Raw genomic sequence first — 8314 nt, forward strand, 5'->3', positions numbered from 1 at the left:
AACATCGCAAAACGTTTGGGGTATTTACAAAAAATACGAAATAATACAAAAAATTCCCAATAAATGGGGAGGTTATCCGTGGAAAGAAAAACCTACGAAAAGACCACGGTAACCTCGGTCTTTAGCGTCACAGTTTGTTAAATAAAATTTCTCTGTTTACAAAATTTTAAAACGTTTTATAGAATCATGGTCAAGGTGGCTTCGTCATTTATACGTGCCATTCTTGCTACATGTATCCATCTTTTTTCGAAACATTTGCTAGACAACACTTGCCTCTCTACTCTCACCTTCCTTTTCAAGTGATACTTGAAAAAGTTGATGAGAGATTGACCAGAGAGGAAAGTATTTGTCTCTAATCCTTTCAGACGCGTCCACCAGATGCATTCTTTGGCCATAGCCACAAGTACGATAAATACAGCTCTTCCTTCCCGTTTAAAGGAAGGAGGCGTGACGATATTGACGATAGACTCGGTTGATAAACCGACTCGTCCCACACGCGACAGCAGTCGTTCGACATAAGCCCACAGCTCCGAAATGGTTGGACACTGCACGAGTGCGTGCAGAACGGTTTCATCGCTCTGACCGCATCTCGGGCAGGTCGGCCCCACATTTCGCGAGCCGTGTCTATAGAGCTTATCCCGAACGGGTAGCGCCTCTCGGTAACACTGCCAGGCCAGGGATCTCTGGAAGTTGTCCATAGGTCCCGGCCCGAAAGTCGTCCTGAACAGGCGGGTCAGGTATTCCTCGTCGACGCCCAGGTTCGCCCCGAGATCGTCGTCGTACCTGCCCTCCACTAATCCCCTATAGAATGACTTCGTTGTGATGCAGCCGCTCAAGGTCGACCCGGGACGGCAAAGTTGTTGCAGAGCAACGCGACACTCACGGTGCCATTCGCCATTCCTCGGCCTCTTTTTGATCCACGACTGCAGCTCGGTCATGGAGACGAGCTGCGGGAAAGCGCGTCGCACAAACGGCGACCATACCTGCTCACCGTCGTCTACGTAGAGCCGGAGATGTCGCAGTCTCAGCGCATGTCTGCGCATCATCAACCACGGCATGCCCAGCCCTCCTTTCAGCGGGTGTTGGCAACAAACGGATCGCCTCACCATCGGAACGCTTCCTTTCCACAAAAAGCGGAAGAGGATGCGCTCCATTTCGGTGATGGCGCGATCGGGACAAGGCACAACGGTCAGGCGGTATTCGATGACGGACGCGATGTACGCGTTCGCCACCTCCGCCCGACCTTTTAGGGACAGCTTCCTCTCGGACCATTGCTGGCAGAGAGTGGCCACCCTACTCGTTATCTCGTCCCAGTTCTTCTCCGTTTGCAGGTCCGGACCGAACCAGACTCCGAGCAACTTGACCGGACCGTCCGTCCAGCGTCCCACTACTGAGGCGCTGCCGGACGGTATGGGCTTGCTTCTCCAGGTGCCGAGCAGCAAACCCACCGACTTATCCCGGTTGATTTTCGCTCCCGTCACCGCTTCGTAGTCTTTCAGCGTCTCGCCGACAAGCTCGATGTGCTCGTGGCTAGACGCTATGACGGTGACGTCGTCCGCGTATGCCGACACGCTCGTCCCGCACCCCAGTTCTCGCGGGATGCCCCTCAGCGTCGCCAGCTTCCGCAGTAGTGGCTCGAGAGTCAATACGTACAGGAGCGGCGACAGGGGGCATCCCTGGCGAACCGAACGTGCAATGTCGAAGGGTCCCGATAGACGTCCATTGACGCGAACAACCGAACGGATGCCTGTGTACAAGGCAGCCATCCAGCCGCGGAAAACGGGACCGAAGCCGGCCACTTCGAGGACGGCCTCCAAGTATCGATGGTCTACCCTATCGAAAGCTTTGGATTGATCCAAATTGATCAGGGCCCCACCCATGCCAGGTTCCTTAACTACCCTCTCTATGATGTAGCGCATCAGATGGAGGTTGTCATGGATGCTCCGGCCCGGCACGGCGCACGTCTGCTCCGTGCCGACCAGTTTCTCGATGACAAGCGCCAACCGCTTGGCTAACACCTTGGCCAAAATTTTCATGTCTGCATTGAGCAGAGTGATGGGCCTAAAGTTATCTATGGCGTCCCCCTTGTTTGGATCTTTCTTCAGCAGTGTTACCGCTCCTCGGCTCACAAAACCGGGAATGCTCCCGTTCTGCTGCCAGTTGCAGTACACGACCGCCAAGACTTCTCCAAACAAGTCTGGCATACAGTTGTAAAGCTCGTAGGGCAGACCATCCAAACCCGGAGATTTGTCCGTCGAGCAACCCGCCATCGCGTCCCTCACCTCCTCCGCCGTGATGACCCCTTCGCAGCACTCCGCCTCTCTTGCTGAGAGTCGTGGCAAGCTGTGCAGGTAGGCACTAAAGTCCACCCTGCCTTCTCGCTCGCCACTCCTCCCGAACAGTCGGGCAAAATGCCGCTGAAACGCCTCGCACATCTTGCTCGGCTCGAGCAATTCGCGCCCCTGTTCGTCTACCAGAGACCGGATGGTGGCTCTGTTACCCCGCTGCGCCTCCGCCACCCGGGCCTCTCGTGCGGCTCCAACACCTTCATTCCTCAGAGCACGCATCCTTGCCCTGACAGCACACCCTTCGTGTTTAGCATTGAAGTGTTGGTCGAGGGCCAACCTCGCCGCTAAAACGTCGGATGCGATGCCACTTCGCAATGCCTCTTCTAACTTTATCACTAGCTCCCCCTCTTCTCTGTTCCTCTCTACAGCTAGTGCCCTGCTATACCTTATTGCTTCCGCCCTCACTGCTCTCTTGAGGGCAAACCACCATTTGTTGTTGACGACGGCTCCCGTCAAAGCCCTCTTTACTAACGTGCTAATCCGGTCTCTGAAAACCTGTCTCGACGGGAAAGACGCGTTTAGTTTCCAGTAACCGGGACCCTGCCTATGTGCCTTATCTAAGTCTAGCGTACACGTCACAAGTTTGTGATCCGTGTAGCTGACTATGTGGAACTGTGGACATCCTAAACTATCTCTATCTCTTGTCCTACACACTATCCTATCTAGATACGATCTCGACGACCCAATGCGGTTGCTGCAAGTCCACGTTGGCACATTTGGGTGGTCGAGTCGGTACCTGTCAGACAACTGGAAGCGTCTGAGCAGGTCTATGAGGCCTTTGCATCCCCTTCTAGTTTTGTCACTCCCCACGTAGTCTAGATGCGTGTCCAAGGTAGCATTCCAATCCCCCACTAAAAGTAAGGGACGAGACGTTACCAGGAATACTTCTAGACGTCGAAAGAAGTCTGACCGACCTGTTAAAGGAGGCACATAAACTGCCAGCAACCGAAAAGCGCCTCCATCGCTGCCGTCCACATCTAGGACAACCAGTCTACCCTCCGGGTCCGTAAATATCGTCTTTACTTGGAGATCCAGACTCTTGCGAAAAAGAACCGCCGTGCCACTACCGCCCATCCTCGGCAGACAGGGAGAAAAATAAATGTTAAACTGTCCGCCAAACATGGACTTTAGGGCCCGCGGTTCATGGAGTCTGGTCTCACTAATGGCTATGATATCCAAATTGTGTGACTTGATGTCATTTAAGAGGTACCCTTGTTTCCAAGGGGACCCTAAGCCACGCACATTCACACAACCAATCTTCACCATGATTCTATTTATACGTGTGCTTTAAAGCACAAAACAAAAGAACAGAGTGTTACTTGCCGTTAGAAAGTTTTGTTTCCTCCTTGGATTTTTCACCAAGGAGGCTATTGTACAATTTCTTGCACAAATATTTCTGGAATCCCCCTACCGAGTTGGGGTAGAGAGATTTTATTGTGTTGTGTAATGCTGGTGTTACATGAATAATTTTAATGTGTTTTGGCGGTGTTGTACGTGGGTGGTTGTTGGTTTTGATATCGTTATTTGTGATGTTTGTTTTAGAGTTGATGTAATTCATCAACTCTGTGTTTGTACTGTCTATTGCTGTTAGCATTGTTTTTTTTATATTACTATTGGTGTTAGTAGTATTTTCGGGAGATGTGAATCTCCCTGCTTTGTTTGTGTTTGCATTTTGTTTTGTTTTCTTCTTACTGCGCTTCCTCTTTCCTTTCGTAGCTATTTTCCACTCCTCCCCACTCTCTTCATCGGATGATGGGAGATCTGAGGAGTCAGAAAGAGGTAACGGCAAATTTTGTGCGTCTGTGTGTGTTTCTGTGAATGTTTGTGTTGCTGTTTTTATTGATGTTGGCTGCTTGTTATTTATGTGTGGTGTATGTGATATGGGGGAGGGAGAGGCAGTCTTGGAATTTTCTTTTTTTTCTTCTGTTTTTGCAGTTTCTGTTGTCTTTTCTGTTGTGGTTATTGCTGATATTTCTGTTGTTGTTTTTTGCGTTGCTGGTGGTGTTGGTAGTAAGGTTTTTCTGTTGGAGGTATTTGGTAGTTGCTTCTGTTGTTGTTGTTGTTGTTGTTGTTGTTGTTTTTGTTTAGCGGCCAGAGGGCAGTCCTTTTTCAGATGTGCTTCGCTGTTGCATAGGTAACAGCGAGGTCGCCTGCCCTCTACCACCACATACAGCTTGTGGTCCTCTGCCAATCTAATGTTTGGAGGAATTTTCTGTGAAGCCTCCTCCGTGATGTGGAGAAGGATTTCCAGATTTTTCCCTCCCCAGTTCTTTTCCTCTCCGACCGTAATCTCCAAAATATTTGCCTCCTCCATTTCCAGGCACACGGCCGATATCAGCCATTGGGTGTCCACCTCCGATGGCACATTTTTTATCATAACTTTGGTCACTCTCTGTCCTAGATAACTCGGTATCATTACCAAGTCATCTGTGCGGAGAGAGAGTGTCGAAAATTGTTTAGCTAAATTTTCATCCAGAAACCTTACTTGCACCGTTCCAAATTTCCTTCCCCAGGTGACATGATTCTGATAAGGCCAAATTTTTCTAAGACAAACTTCAATTTTATCTGTGCTAACATTTTCTACACGTCTGGTTTTTGTGTTTACCAGTTTATAAATGATGCACTTTTTGTTTTTCATTTCTATAATATCTTTTGGTATGTTTATTCTGACATCATCTCCTTCTTTCGTAAGAAGGGATTTTGTGTCTTTTATTTGTTTTTGTGTGAATGTCACTATTGTTCTTTTTTCCTTTAGAGCATTTGCGAAATTTGTTTTTGTTGTGCTGGCGGACATGTTCTTCTGGATATTTTTGTTTATGTTGGTGTATGTACTGCCTGGTTCAAAGGTGGTGGTAGTGGCAGCAGAGTTTGTTGAACAGGTGATGGTGTCATTGCTTCCTTGTTGTTGCTGTTGTTGTTGTTGTTGTCGTTGTTGTTGTTGTTGTTGTTGTTGTTGTTGTTGTTGTCGTTGTCGTTGGTGGTGGTGATGATGGCGTCAGCAGCAATGGTGCTTACGTCAGAGACATTTGTGACGGTTTTTACGCATGGTTTTGTAACCTTGGTTACAGTTTTGTTTTTGTTGTTGGTGTTGGTGGTGGTGGTGGTGGTGGTGGTGGTGAGAGGGCTGTTAGTAGCTGTACTCACAGTCTTTGTGACGTTTACAGCAACTGCGTTCCTGTCACTGCATGAGCACGCGCTATTCTGTTCTTTTTTCTCTTCTGGCATCTGAAGCCTCGGGAAATGCTTGTCAAAAGAACAAGACAAGCGTTCCAAAATTATGTTTCTCGACATTTTTCAAATGTCAAGAAGGAAATTTTTGTATTTTGCTAGGGCCGAAACTGCCCCTGGGGGTCAATTCCTGCCCTTGAAAATACACACAAATGAAGCCTAGGTGCTTCGCAACAAAATTATTTTAAAATCCCAACAAAATGTGGACAGTAAATGGTCAAATAAACGTTTACCTTCGCAGCCGATGTGACAGCACGTCCGTGAGAAGAGATAGATAGATAGATAGATAGATAGATAGATAGATAGATAGATAGATAGGTAGGTAGATAGATAGATAGATAGATAGATAGATAGATAGATAGATAGATAGATAGAATGGTAGGTATGCATTGTTACTACAAACACCATGCACCTCCCACTATAGCCGCACTGTTTCTCAAACAAATCATGTTAAGATTAGACAGTCAATAGACTCGACATAACTCGGAGGAGGATATTCCAAGCGATTGACAGCAGAGATATTCCTTTTCCTAGCGACTGACAGCAGAGATATTCCTAGTCCGTTGCCGCAGCACTTACGATTTTTATTCTTTTTGCAACGCTGAACTTTTAAGGAGTCCTTGAACTATGGTGAAATGTCCTCCTGGCTTCACATTAACTAAAAGAACTCAGTGGGACTTGAAAGAAGGCAAAGGTCTATCAATCCTGTCGTTCTCGTAGGGAATGATATCAAGTACAGAAATGCTTTTTACAAGAGTGGTTATGACATTTGTTGTTGTTTTTGTTTCGTTTTGTTTTATATTTCATTTTCAGTCAAGAAGTTAGTAATGACACGTTGATCTTCTCTTGTAAAAAGTGAATTATAGGTGCAGGCATGGGTGTGAGGTTAAGACGCTCACTTTGTAACCACGTGGTTCCAGGTTCAGTCCCACAGCGCAGCACCTTCAGCAAACATATTCTGTTAAAGCACCGGGCTCATTAATGCTTTGTGAGTGAATTTGGTATACGGAAGTACGTCGCGTATATATATATATATATATATATATATATATATGTATATATATTTTACTCTTTTACTTGTATCAGTCATTTGACTGTCGCCATGCTGGAGCACCGCCTTAAGTCGAGCAAATCGACCCCAACGCCTAGTACTTATTCTATCGGTCTTTTTTGACGAACCGCTAAGTTACGGGGACCGAAACACACGAGCATCGGTTGTCAAGCGATGTTGGGGGGGACAAACACAGACACACAAACATACATACACACACAAGAATATTAAAGCCGAATAAAGAAAATTTGAACCTCAGAACTCTCTGCATTCAAATAAACAGTGGCCCACAATGTGTTTGCAGTGCCAGTACTCATACGAACATTTGGGCTGCTTGATTGGAGTCTTGATGAGATCCAAGCCATTGATGTGAAAACCCACAAAATACCCTGTTGTTGATGTTGGAATTCCAATGAAGGAGCTTTGGATCTTGGTTAGAAACCGGTTCTTTCTCTATTGGCAAGAAATCTTGAAATAAACTGAATAATGACATACGTACATACACACACATATATACATATATATATGTATATATATATATATATATATATATATATATATATATATATATATATATATATATATATATATATATATATATATACGTATGTATGTATGTATGTATGTATGCATATGGATGTGCATGTCTCTTCGTGTTTGTCCCACCACCACCGCTTGACAACCAGTGTTGCTTTGTTTATGTCCTCGTATCATAGTAAGAACTGGGGTTGATTTGTTCGACTAAACACATTGAGGTGGTACTCCATCATGGTCGCAGTCCACTGACTGAAATAAATAAAAGATTTTAAAACATATAACTACTTCACTCACAATGGAGAAGCTCCGCTCATCCTTGAAGAATTAACTAATTTGTTTGTCAGACATACCAATCTGTTTGCACTCAGCGGCTGTGATGAGCCAGAGATTTGTGGATCATAATACAGCTCTCAAAGTGCCATAAGATTACCTCAAACTGTCGGCATAGGAATGAATCTCATCTGTTGTTTTCCTGTACCATGAATCCTAAATTTTTCGAAACTTGGCCTGGATACTTTTTTGTACTGCGATAAAAGTATCTTTCTTGATTGGGGGCGAACTTTCGTTACCGATGATTCCAAGATGACAGTTTTTCTGGTCAAGGAGAGACTGTATTTCGGCGGTGGTGGTTGTATGGTGATAGTGTGTGATAGCAGTAGATTGGTAGTGACGTGATGGTAGGATGGTGGTGTGGTGGTATGAAGGGGGAATCGTGATGTAGTCATGTTATGGTGATGATATGGTGCTGGTGCTCATGCTGTTGGTGGTGGTGGTATCGGTGGTGGTAGCGGTGGTGGTGGCGATGGTGATGGTCGTTGTTGCCGTCATCGTGACGTTGATATAATGGTGTGGTAGGCCTCGGTACCATAAGAAAGGTTGTAGTACAAATGGTGGTGGTGGTTGTAACGACGATGAAGATGACGATGATGATTATGATGATGGTGATGATTATGATGATGATAATAACAACGACGACGACGACGATGACGATGATGATGATGATAGTCACGATGGTGATGATGATGATGAAGATGATGTTGAGGACGAGGGTGATAACAGTGGTTGTGTTGTAATAATTCTACCATCCATGCCCCCCACCACTCGCACGCCCACACACACACACACACACATACGCGCGCGCGCGCACCAT

The 8314-nt window shown here is 46.1% G+C and overlaps 1 long non-coding RNA gene across 1 annotated transcript in view; it reads left to right on the plus strand.

Moving 5' to 3' along the window:
• The first annotated feature begins 7692 nt into the window (after positions 1-7692).
• The window catches only part of LOC128249206 (uncharacterized), a 12081-nt gene continuing 11459 nt past the window's right edge, over positions 7693-8314 (plus strand). The window contains exon 1 of the long non-coding RNA XR_008265323.2: positions 7693-8314. This exon is cut by the window's right edge and continues 130 nt beyond it. This is a non-coding gene — a long non-coding RNA (uncharacterized LOC128249206).

Source organism: Octopus bimaculoides, chromosome 12 (assembly GCF_046866305.1).
Source record: "Octopus bimaculoides isolate indiv1 chromosome 12, ASM4686630v1, whole genome shotgun sequence".
Classification (NCBI taxonomy): Eukaryota; Metazoa; Mollusca; class Cephalopoda; order Octopoda; family Octopodidae; genus Octopus; species Octopus bimaculoides.